The sequence below is a fragment of the Arvicola amphibius genome, chromosome 15 (assembly GCF_903992535.2).
Source record: "Arvicola amphibius chromosome 15, mArvAmp1.2, whole genome shotgun sequence".
In the NCBI taxonomy this organism is placed as follows: Eukaryota; Metazoa; Chordata; class Mammalia; order Rodentia; family Cricetidae; genus Arvicola; species Arvicola amphibius.
Genome location: NC_052061.1, coordinates 32,481,797 through 32,493,695, shown reverse-complemented (window position 1 = coordinate 32,493,695; position 11,899 = coordinate 32,481,797). Strand labels below are relative to the sequence as shown.

At 51.6% G+C, this 11,899-nt stretch overlaps 1 protein-coding gene across 2 annotated transcripts in view; it reads right to left on the bottom strand.

Annotated features, from left to right (window-relative positions):
• The window catches only part of Smpd3 (sphingomyelin phosphodiesterase 3), an 81,107-nt gene that overhangs the window by 12,567 nt on the left and 56,641 nt on the right, over positions 1-11,899 (bottom strand). The gene's annotated exons all lie outside the window — the stretch shown is intronic.

The window sequence follows — 11,899 nt, the reverse complement described above, 5'->3', positions numbered from 1 at the left end:
GATTCTGTAACTTAATTGCTTAAGAAATGGCCCCTGTTTACAGAAGGGCATAGCTTTAGCAGTACAAAAGGGTATGCCAGGACTGACCCTGGCTAGAAACAAGTGAAGCCCTTTGGGACCAGGGTTGTGTTTCAGATGCACAGGCAGCAGCCTTGGCTAGAGGAGCTGCAAACATGTTCACCTTTTATCTAGGACCAACTAGGCCAGGAAAGACAAAAGGGGCCAAAGGTTACAGGGCAGAGGGCAGTGTGGCTAGCAGGGCAGAAGAGCGGGGAAGCCTCATTCACATGCGGCCTACTCTGACCATGGTTCAGCTTCCTGAGCAACAGACTCTATGTTCTACCCCACGGTGACCCGGCAGAACTCTAGCCAGGGTTGGGGCCCAGGCATAGACCGTTTCACCAACTTTCAGAATGAACAGTTTACCAAGTTACCATGACAGTTGCCTGGACACTTGGAGAGGCTTCCTGGGGCAGTGTGAGTCTAGGTCAGAGCTCTAGAGTTCTCCAGCTTGTCCACGATGCAGCTTCTGGCAGAGCCAACAGCCACCTAAATATGTCCATCCTGGGTCCCTGCCCCACCGCACTGAGTCACAGTACTTCTCAGAGCGGCCTGACCACACCCAGGCAGGTGCACTGACTGTGCTGATTACCCAGTCAATAAAGACAAGAGTCTCATGTTTACCCAGCCTCCAGGGACCCACACTGATCATCCTGAGGGGAAAATCCTGCATGTATGATCTGCATTTTGGTTTCTAAGCCAGGCAGGGAAGGGCAATGTTTGCTTCTCTCGGTGACCTGCACCCTTCTGTCCCTGACACCTCAGTAGGACCCAGGCTGCCACCATTCATCCTGGCCACACGTCCCTCCTCCCTCCTGAGACCTGGTCACCCAACTAGAGACCTAGGTATCATTCATACTACCCTCCCTCTGCCCCGGATGAACCTTTCAGAATAGGCTGAGAGCAATGTTACAATTCATCAACATTATCGGCCTCCACCTACACAGTGGCTGGAAGGACACTTCCTCCGCCAGTCCACAGGCTCTGCAGCCTGGCCACCTACTACGCTCACCTCCTCCTCACTCTGACAGTGGTGCCAGGACCGCACGGTGAGGATCTGCCATAGCTCTGTGTCCTGCTCCCTCCCCCCTCTCCACAGCTCAGCTTAGACACCAGCCTTCTAGAGATGATTCTTCACCTCCTTGCCCGGGTAGCTTCCACTGGGGGTGTCTGTCCCCCAGAGCAGTGGCGTGGTCTTTGCAGTTTGTGTTACTTGTACTTTGGGATATGCCTACCTCCCCAGAAGATATGGGGCTTCAGAGGGAAGGGGCTACAGAAAGGTTCCAGGAAGTCTCAAGGCAAAAGTGCCTCAGAGATAGGATAAATCAACAGAGGTGGATCGTGATGCTAGTGCGAGTGGAGGCAGCCATTTCCTCCAGCCGTCAGGAGGAAGAGTTCCCCCACAGTTGTCAGTGCCCAAGAGCCCTGCAGCCACCATCCCCAAGGCTGATGAGGGAGGACCGGAGCTTCATGTCCAAAGAGGAGCTTAAGCCAGTGGCTGTGTCTAATTCTGATGAACAAGAAGCACGAAGATTTGACTTTTCTCAAGGGAAGTCACTTTGAAGCTAACACTGGAAGGTCACAGTTTCTACACAAGCACAGCCAAGTGAAGACTTCTCAGTAGAGCCCCAGCTGGGTCTGAGGACTCAGTAACCTCCCACACCTGCTGCCTGGCTTGGGCAGTGGCAGAGCACCGCGCCTGTTTACTACCCCAACTGCTCACCAGAGGGAGGACTCCAGCTCGGAGCCAGAGTCACAGCTCACTCCTTATCACACTTGACTGGTTGTGTTCAGCCTTGGCCCTCAATGAGGAGCTGGCAGAAGCCCTCCTGGCTAGAGGGAGAAATACAGGATACGGAGCTGCCTGTTTATGCCCATCCGTCTCTGCCAGACCCACTGGGACCAGGGGCAGACCCTGCAGGAGCAATGGGCAGTGGGATGAGGTCTCCTGAGGCATTCCAGTGGTCCTTGAATTCAGCAACAAGACCCCAGGGGAGGGCCCCAGCTACATTCCTTGGGCCACTCGAATGTCACCCCAGAGTCTTGAGCAGACCACTTCCCAGTCTCCCTTCCCCTTCCCCCCCATCACTGCTGTCTGCGATCACAAGTGCCCCTCACACTGTGTAGTACCCAGAAGGACCCACTTAGCATCTCTCTTCTTTATTCCCTCTCCCTTTCTCTCTCCCTCCACTGACCCCATTGTTTGGGGAGACAAAGCCCAGACTCATAATTTCTGTCTGGGCCCTTTATGTTCATGTCTTTGTGCTCCCTTCCCCCTCCCACCCTGGATCAGCCACAGTCTCCTTTCCAGCTGCAGCTGCTGCCAGCCAGACCCCTCTGCACCTGCTCGTGGCTGTTTCCTGCACCCCCTTCCTGACTCCTGCCATCCCCTCTTCCCTCTGTACCCTCCAGGGCTCAATTGAGACTTCTCTCCTTCAGGGGACTCTTCCTTGACCCTGTCCCTACACCAGGCTGTCACTGGCCTGGAGCTGGAGCTGTTTCTATGATTCTGTCCAGCAGAAGCTCCATAAAGTTTGTCTGAGGCCAGGCCGTGGCTCTAAGCCACCCTGTTTGGGGAGGGAAGTAACAAATGCAGAAACAAACCATTGAGGGATAAACAGCCTGCTGATTGAGTGCCCACTCAGGTTGGGAAGCTCTTGTGAAATCAATCTCTCTGTGGTCAGGGTCAGGTCTCCCCCATGGGCAGTAATGTGGGCTCCATGGATGACATATGGGGAAAGTATCAGGGAGGAGGCATGCTTGCACCGCTGAGCCACTGCAGTGTCCACAGCATCCCTGCGAGCCAGGCTTCCCTTCATCAAAGGCGTCCTGAGAAAATTACCCATTCTGTCGTCCCGTGTGGCTCAACCCTGACACTGATTGATCCGATTGGGATTAGCTGTTGGCTGGGATGGGACTTTAGGGAACGAGGAGAGAGAATCCATCTTCAGCTGCCCCCACTCTTGTGACCCCAGAAACCCTTCTGGCAAAGTCTCTAGTTTGCAGTGATCTTTCTACCTGCCCTGTAGTCTCTACTGTAGGGCTGGTGGAGGGGAGGGTCTGGGGTGGTAGCTCCAGGGGCGAGTGGAAGCTGTGCCCCTCTAAGACGAGGCAGCTTTGAGTCCCTTGGTCCTCCCTCCACGGCTACCCCGGGCCTCCTCTTCAGCACAGGAGCACTGCACAGGAGGACTGCACAGGAGCACTGCACAGGAGCACTGCACAGGAGGACTCTCCTGGGTGCTGCCACTGCCATGCCCTGACTGGCTCCCTTGTCTACACACGGAAGCTGCTGCTACAAAAGACACAGAAGGACTGCCACGGACGAGGCTGCTTCTAAAGCTCCGGATAATTATTTTGTCTGGGGGAATGAAAGGAGGGGTAAACAAACAGCACACATTAATTAGTCTGATCTACACTCTCCTCATGAAAGAGGAGCACTGCAGTTAAACACGAGAGGCTGGTAGCTTCCCAGAGTTTTCAAATGCTCAGCCGAGTGGCCATGGAGGGGTGTGGCTTCCCCAGGCTTGTACAGCATAGGCAGGGGCTCAGCTGCACTCTTTCTCTTGTCTGCACTGTCTAGACGGGGTCAGGCATGTGTCTGGCTTTGGACATGGGACCCCATTCTCCCTGTTATTCCTTCTCTTTTCCATGTCCTTGATCTGGTAGCTTTGCAAGCAAGGTCTGTCATGGACACTATTAAAGGGTTAGCGGGTCTCTCCAAGGCTATGCATGCTGAGCTTCTGCACCTCAACCTCTTAGATTAGGTGGATCATTCAAGGTTTCTCATGTTAGGACCACAGACGCCCTTGGGTTGGTCCCCTTTGTGTAGTTTCCAGGATTACTAAAAGTCCCATCTCTTCCCCTCCATACCATGGTTGAAATAGCTGAGCTGGGGTCCTCAGTCCTCAGGGATCCTAGCAGACCCCTGATCCCTTCATTGTGAGTTGTGGAGTTAATGACTGGGAGCTATGTGGTGCCCCGAGGCAGGACTCCTGGGAGCCAGCCTCTCCACTGGATGTCCAGACCCGGCTTTCTCTTCTCACCTGCGATTCATGGTCTTGCACTCAGCCTGGGAGGCAGGCTAGCCTGAATGATATTCTGGCACTGATCACGGCATAGGATATCAGTGCCTACCTCTGGTGTTCCTATGAGGTCTAGAGGGGCAGGCTGTAACCTGATCATCTTGCTTCCTTCGCTCCATTTCCTGAAGCTACCCCATGTGCCATCTTCTCTCCCCAGCTTGTAGGTTCTGCATCATTAAGAGGGTGGACCTGAGCCCACCCACAGGACTTCCAGGATCCTGACTAAACCGGGGTGCCCTCTGGATCCTCACAGATGCTACTCATACTGTTAGGGCCAAAGCCAAAGCCTTCACCAACTTGCCCCTCTCCTCTGCAGTGATGATTGGTCTGGTCTATGCATGATCAGAGGGGACAGAGAGCTCTTTGGGTCACAGGCTGATGCAGGTGGAAGAGGAACTTGGCCCAGGGATGTTTGGGAGCCCAGGAAACCATTAGTCCATGTGGAAGAGGAAAAGGTGGACAACTCCTCTGCAAGACCTTAAGAACATAGTCCCAGGCATTTGTGGGGAGCCCAAGGCATCAATAGCAAGCTGCTTCTGTATGGCCATACAAGTTAACATGAAGGCCCCTGACTCCTAATCAGTAACCTGTGTGACCACAGCATGGGAAGTGGCTGATCTTTCCTCACCATTGAGGGGAATCCTTAGGAATGGTCCTGTCTGGGCAGACTGTGGGAAGCATGACTGTCCCATTGAGCATCAAATGACCAGGATTGCCAGACCTGAGAGATGGACCTAGCTGGCATGCTGATTCAGAGGACACAGCTTCACAGTAGCTCCAAGGGACCTGTGTGGATATTGACTTTGAATCTGAATTTCTCCTGCAGTGGGAAGGTAAGGAAGCCACCAGTTTTCCTGACCCCTGTGTGGAAACCTGTGCATCTCTGAGGGCTCTTTGAACTTTGGAGGGCTGGTAATTGCTCCATATGGCACTGTCTGGGGCTTGTGCCTCCTTTACCGCCCTGTCCTCTGACCCTCAGGCCTGCTGAGCTCTCTCTCCCACTATGAGCTTGGACTCTTGGAGTAAATGTCCTCCAAGTCTGTGAGTCTAAACAGGAGCTGCATCAAGCTCTAGGTTTCCACAGGAAGGCCTGTGGATTGCTCCAATCCAATTACCCGAATGTGTCTGCATTCACCAGCGGCTGCGAGATCAGGCCAGCCCATTCTGCCTAGATGCTGCCGTGGAGGAGTTGGCATGGCAACGTGTGCTCTGAGCTGCTTAAACTTGGAGTCAGCTCATCGCTAGGAGGACAGAAAGACTGACAAGAGACAGATGCTTTTCTGAGTTGGGGGAGGGGTTGAAAGAGCCATATCCTAGATAGAGTTGGGGTTTAGAGTCTGCCATAAATATTATACAGACTGAAGCAGTGACACCCCCCAGACACAGGTAAATGCCTGTTCCTATTTCTCCGTCCGAAGCACTCCAGCTCCACCTCCATCCTCCTGCTTGGCTTCACTTCTCTGGCAGTGGCAGACACACTGCCCTGCGTCACTCCAAGGTGATGTAGCCACAGCAAGCAGCACCATACTCCCTGACACCACTGGGACCATTCTGAGTGTTCCCTGGAACTCCGATCAGACCACTTAGGAGAGAAGTCTACATTTTCTCTGAGATGGAAAACCACAATGAGAGCCAGCAGTTTCTAGATCCTTCCTTGAGAATGAATCCAGCTCAGGGGAAAACAGACCTTAGGGCTAGAACAGAGAGGCCAAGTCTTCCTAACACACTGCAGCTCTGATCTGTCTGCCTAAAGCTGCGATCTGTAGACCTCGTCTGGGAGCCAGACAGTCCCTCTGCTCTGCTCCAGTCACTTTGGAGAGTTTGTCATTACCACTGAAGAGGCTTTGTTTTTTCTGTGTACACCAGGTCTGCAGTCTTTCTAAAGCTAAGTGTTCCTCAGATGTGCAGAACTCCTGAGCTGCCCACAGCTGTGCCCTGGCAAAGAGTAGAGCCATCCCCCTGAGTCAGGGCCCTGCAGGTCTGCGTGCCTCAAGGCATCCCTTGGAGACTGTGATCTGAGCAGACAGAAGTTGCAGTCACAAGTTCTGAGCGCAGGTATGTGGCGTCACCGGTCCTGATGGATACGAGACTTTAGTGCTCTAAGCCTTAGTTTCCTTTGTATTAGATATGGATGAAAATCCCTTGGGTTAGGTCAGTGGTTCTCAACCTTCCTAATGCTGTGACCCTTAAATACAGTTCCTCATGCTGTGGTGACCCCTGACCATAAAATTATTTTTGTTACTGTAATTTTGCTTCATAACTGTAATTTTGCTACTGATATTAATTATAGTGCAAATATCTGTTTTCTCATGGTTTTAGGCGACCCCTGTGGAGGGGTCATTTGACCCCAGAGGGTCACTACCCACAGCTTGAGAACCGCTGGGCTAGTTGGAGATGGCAGGCACTTCAGCACTTAGTGCTGAGGCTGCCTTGTTTCTGTGTTATCATGAGAATCACTACCACTGTGACCCCCCCTACCTCAGAGGCCCCGAAAAGAGCTGGGCTGTAGTGCCTCCTTAGCATCTTCGAGGCCCTGAGTTTCATTCCAAGAATCAAAAAGAAAAGAAAGGAAAGGGAGGGGAGGGGAAGGGAGAGGAGGAAAGGCTCTAGAGCCTTCAAAGTTTTCTCATGGGGCTGTTGGCCTTACAGAAGGGCACTGCTCTCCTGGATGACGGGACAAGGACACTGGGAGATGTACAGGCTTGCCTCCTGGCAGGGCTGCACCAGAGCCGTCTGTCATGGGCTGCTCGTATAAGCCAGAGTCATCGGGTTCTGTAGAAGCAAAGTGCAGGCTGAGGGTCCATAAAATTTTCAAAAAGAAACTTTCCGTGGGAGCTATTAATTCATGATGTGGTTTCTGAGAATAGGACTGGGCTGGAAGCAGCTCTGAGTTGTTCTTTCCACCGGCCAGCCTGGGCATTTCCATGGCAGAGTTTAGAAGGCCCAGAAGAAGCCAACCGGTGTGTGCTTGGAAAGCAAATCTCAAGCTAGGTCAGAGGAAGGGGTGCACGGGTGCTCAGCCAATATGGCCACTCCAGTCTCTGCTGCTCACCCTTCCGATTTTGCAATTGATGACAACATTGCTAGAGAAGCTGGGATGTAGCTGGGTCCTAAATCCTTGCCTAAGCCCCTCTCATTCCCGTGGTCCCTGATACTATGCTTAAGAACCTGCCTGCACCAGATCCATCTGATAAAATTGGCTGAAGCAGAAGCTACAGGGCTTCCGCCAGTTCTGTGCTGTGGAGGATGAGACTTGGGGGTCATGGCTTTCTCTGCAATGAGAATGGGCTTGGAGACCACAGGCCTTCCACCACTCGGGCATCTGTGTGCAGAACTGGAGCGGACATGATTTGGGGTAAACAACTGACATACAGCCAGGCCTGCGCCTGTGCCCGCTAGAGCTCCGAGACTGCCAGACACTGGAGTCTGAGTCCAAGTAGCTGCTCTTGGAATCCCCCACAGACCATGTTATTGCCTCTGGTGAGTTCTGAGGGATCTGATGTGTAAGAGGGGCGGCTTAGCTGGTTAAGTACCAAGGAAGTAGCACCAGCCCTAGGATGCCCCATCCAGAGCCAGGAGTCTCTGCTTGGAGACAGTTACAAGAGGAGCCTGGGATCTCGCAGACCCTGCTGTTGAGGCCCCTGGCACAAAGGCTGATACCAATGATCTGAGAGCCAGACAAACTGAAGAACAGCCTTTGCTTAAGAAGAAACAGCAACATGCTTTCTGTAGGAGAAAGAAGTTCATACAAATGCTGGAATTTATGTAGACCTGTGTTAGGCTCAAGTTCACGCACTGCGTTTCTCCCGGGAACGGGTTAGCTGACGGAGCCGTGTACAGGCATGTCAGGCACTAGAGAGCACAGATGGAGACAGCAACTCTTTCTGAAGCAGAACAGACTTGCTGACATTCTTCTAATGGATTACTCCATATCCAGCCTGAAATTTTCTATGCAAAGAACATTTAACAAACTGTGTCCCAGAGAATGTATGCGGAGATTAACCAGTGAGCGAATTAAATCAGTTATGCGGCACACCACCAACCATGCTACAGCCCTGGGCAGCTGAATCTGGGTTTTCTGAACTGAGGTGTCACTCCGTGCTAAGGGTCAGGGTCTTTTATCTTGGGTTCTGTCAAAGACTTCTGGCTCCCGGCCACTGCTGTACTCAGGAACTCCTGCATACACCACTATGGAAGCCGCTGGCTTCAAGAGAATTGACCACAATTCCCTCCTTTAAGAGAGGATGCACAGATCAGGAAGTCCTCCAACCCACGTGTGAGGCTGCCCAGCCACCAGTCCATACACTTGCGAGGGAGCTGAGGGCTGCTGGAGTCTGTTGTCTTGACTGCAAACCAATCTTTTGTCCACATCAAACTGGAGAGGAGCCTATGGGGCTCTGTGGTTCCTCCTTGTTCTTTATAGGTACTGTCACCTTTCCCGTCCTCAATACTAAGGGCTTTTAGAGGCTCTGGTTTTCAACTATGTCAGCTGGTCATCTGGTGGCAGTGACCCTGTCTACACCTGCTTTTAGCTGTTGAGTTCTGTACTTCATGTTTTTGGTTGTTTTATATATGTATTTTTGTATATGTGCATGTATGTGTGTACTGTGATGTGTGTGTGTGTATGTGTGTGTGCTCGCTTACCTGTGTGGGTGTGCTTGCCCGTGAGGGTATGTAGGTATGGAAGCCAGAGGTTGATATTAAGATTTCTTTCTCTAGTCTTACTTTCTGAGATAAAGTTCCTTACTGAACCCGGAGTTCACAGTTTTAGCCATATGGCTGGCCAGTGAGCCCCTAGGATCCAACTGCCTTTGTCTACCAGCACTGGAGCTACAGATAGGTGTTGCCACACCTGGATTTTACATGGTGGTACTGGCTAGTTTGATGTCAACTCGACACAAGCTAGAGTCATTTGAGAGGAGGGAACCTCAAGTAAGAAAATGCCTCTAAGCCGGGTGGTGGTAGCGCACGCCTTTAATCCCAGCACTCGGGAGGCAGAGGCAGACGGATCTCTGTGAGTTCGAGGCCAGCCTGGTCTACAAGAGCTAGTTCCAGAACAGGCTCCAAAGCCACAGGGAAACTCTGTCTCAAAAAACCAAAAAAAAAAAAAAAAAAAAAAAAAAAAATGCCTCTATAAGATCGGGCCATAGGCCGACCTGAAGGGCATTTTCTTAATAAGTAATTGACTGGGGAGAGCACAGACTTTCATGGGTGGTAACACCCCTGGATTGGTGGCCCTGGATTCTATAAGAAAGCAGGCTGAGCAAGCTATCAGGAACAAGCCAGTAAGCAACACTCCTCCATTGCTTCTGCATTAGCTCGTGCCTCCAGGTGTCCTGTGTCACATCCCCCAGTCGCCCATCCCTGGTTTGAGTTCCTGCCTTGGCCTCCCCCAGCGAACTGTGACTTAGGATATTTAAGCCAAATAAGTCCTTTTCTCTTCAAGATGCTGCTGGTCATGTGTTTCCTCACAGCAACAGTAACCCTAACTAAGGCGCCTGGGTTCTGGGGTTCCAATCCAGGTCCTCATGCTAGCACGCCAGCCACTCTACACACGGAGCCACCACCCCAGCCATGCTTGTTTGTCTTTTGAGACTGTTTTTGATGTTCTGGAATTTACTGTGTAGCCCAGGCTGGCCTCCAACTCACAGTCCTCTTGCTTCCCTGCTGAGAGCTGGGCTTCACATCTTGCTCTTCTGAAGGACTCTCGGCTCTGGCTGCACTAGTTACAGGTACCCAGACTGCTAGTGTAGACAGAGATACAGTTTCAGAGTGGCCTCTGAAAGGATGAGCACGCTCTGCTTGGGTGAAAGTAGGGCAGACTTTCCCCTTTTGTCCACGTCTCCAAAGCTAGGCTAGGACTTCTACCTCTAGAGCAGCTAGAGGCAGGAGGCAAAGTAAGGTTGTATTTCCTAGTCCCTGCTTGGAATCAGAGCCAAGATGTAGGGTGTGGTCAGATAGATACTATGGAGTCAGTTCTATTGGACAGCAGACAGGGCCAGGGCAGAGAACTTAAGCAGGGAACTTGTATGTCAGGAAGTCAGTACGATTTCTTGGGGGTATTTCTCTGTAAGGGCAGGAGAAACACTGGCGACCATGCATGTACTGCGGGTGCAGGTGTCCTCTAAAGGGTGTGAGGACAAGAGGGTTGAGTATTGGGTAGAACAAGGGTGAGTAGGGACATAGTCAGGGAGCTGAGAGTGGACACAAGAGGGATGGAGCCACTCAGGAAGTCCTGCCTGCCAGGGCTAACCCCTTAGTGACCACGGTGACAGCTTACAGGCAAGAAGGAGACAAACACAGGGAGGAACACCTCTGTACTGTGAGCATGAGAAGGGGCTGCTGGACTCAGTTTCCCCGAGGTGGTTTGTTTAGCTTAATTTATTTGTTACTTATTTATTTATTTATTTTTGAGACAGGATATCTCTCTGGTTGTCCTGTAATTCACTTTGTAGATTAGGCTAGTCTTGAACCATAGAGATCAGCCTGCCTCTGCCTCCTGAGTGCTAGTATTAAAGGTATGAACCGAACCACCTCGCCTGGCTTATTTTTTTTATTTATTTTATATGTATGGGTATTTTGCCTACATGTATATCTATGTACAATATATGTGCTTGGTACCCTTGGAGGCCAGAAGAGGCAATGGATCCTCTAGAACTGAGTTACAGATGGTTGTGAGCTGCCGTGTAGGTGCTAGGAACTAAATGCAGGTCCTTTGGAAGAGTAACCAATGCTCTTAACTGCTAGCCATCTCTCCAAGCCTGCTATTTAGTTTAAAGACACAGTGTCCAGATAGGACACCGTGTATCCCAGGTCAACCTACATAACCATCCACAGCATGATGCCCGCTGGCTGGCTGAGTGACGGAGTGACAGCTCAGCTTGAAGCTGCATTCCCAACTCATAGAGAAAAGGTGAGCAGTGCATCTTGCTGGACTTGCTGGCAAGTTTTGCAAAGAAAGTCTCCATAAATATGTCAGCACTAACGAAAACACAGTTCATGCATTTTTAATCAGAATCTCTTTAGGAAATAACCCCAAGAAGCTGGGTGTAGTGATACACACAATCTCAAAACTAGAAAGTCTATGGCAGAAGGGTTCCAGGCTGGCCTCAGTTAGAGTGGTGACAGCTTGTCTCATACAGACAGCCATAAAACTTAGAGCCAGGTGCTGGCGACGTGGTCCAGTGGCTGAGTGCTTAGCATGCTCAGGACGCTGGGTTCAATACCCTGCACAGGAAGAAGGGAAAGGGAAGAAGGGAGAGAGGAATAGAGGGATAGACTCAGGGCTTTCAGCTGCTTGTTTCTAGCTCCCTACCTTCTGCCCCTGGTCCTCTGTCACCATCCTTCTCGCCCTCTTCCTGCACTCACAACTGTTCCTTCTCAAAGCTTTTTGATGCTGTTCCTCCCCTCCCCCAGCCCTCCCCCCTCCCCCCCCCCCCCCCGAGACAGGATTTCTCTGTGTGACAGTCCTGGCTGTTCTGGAACTTGCTCTATAGACTAGGTTGGCCTTGAACTCACTGAGATGCACCTGCTTCGGCCTCCCAAGTGCTGGGATTAAAGGCGTGCACCACCACTGCCCGTCTCTCCCCACCCCTCTCAGGTGATTCCTCATGGGATATCTGTTCCTGAGTGACAGCCAGCCCAGATGCTTCATGACTTTTGACCCATGCATTTGAGTGACAAGTTCCCCTTCAGGTTCGTTATTCCTCTTCTGTTTTTTCCAACCCCAGCTCTATCTCACCTGTTGCTGAGCAATG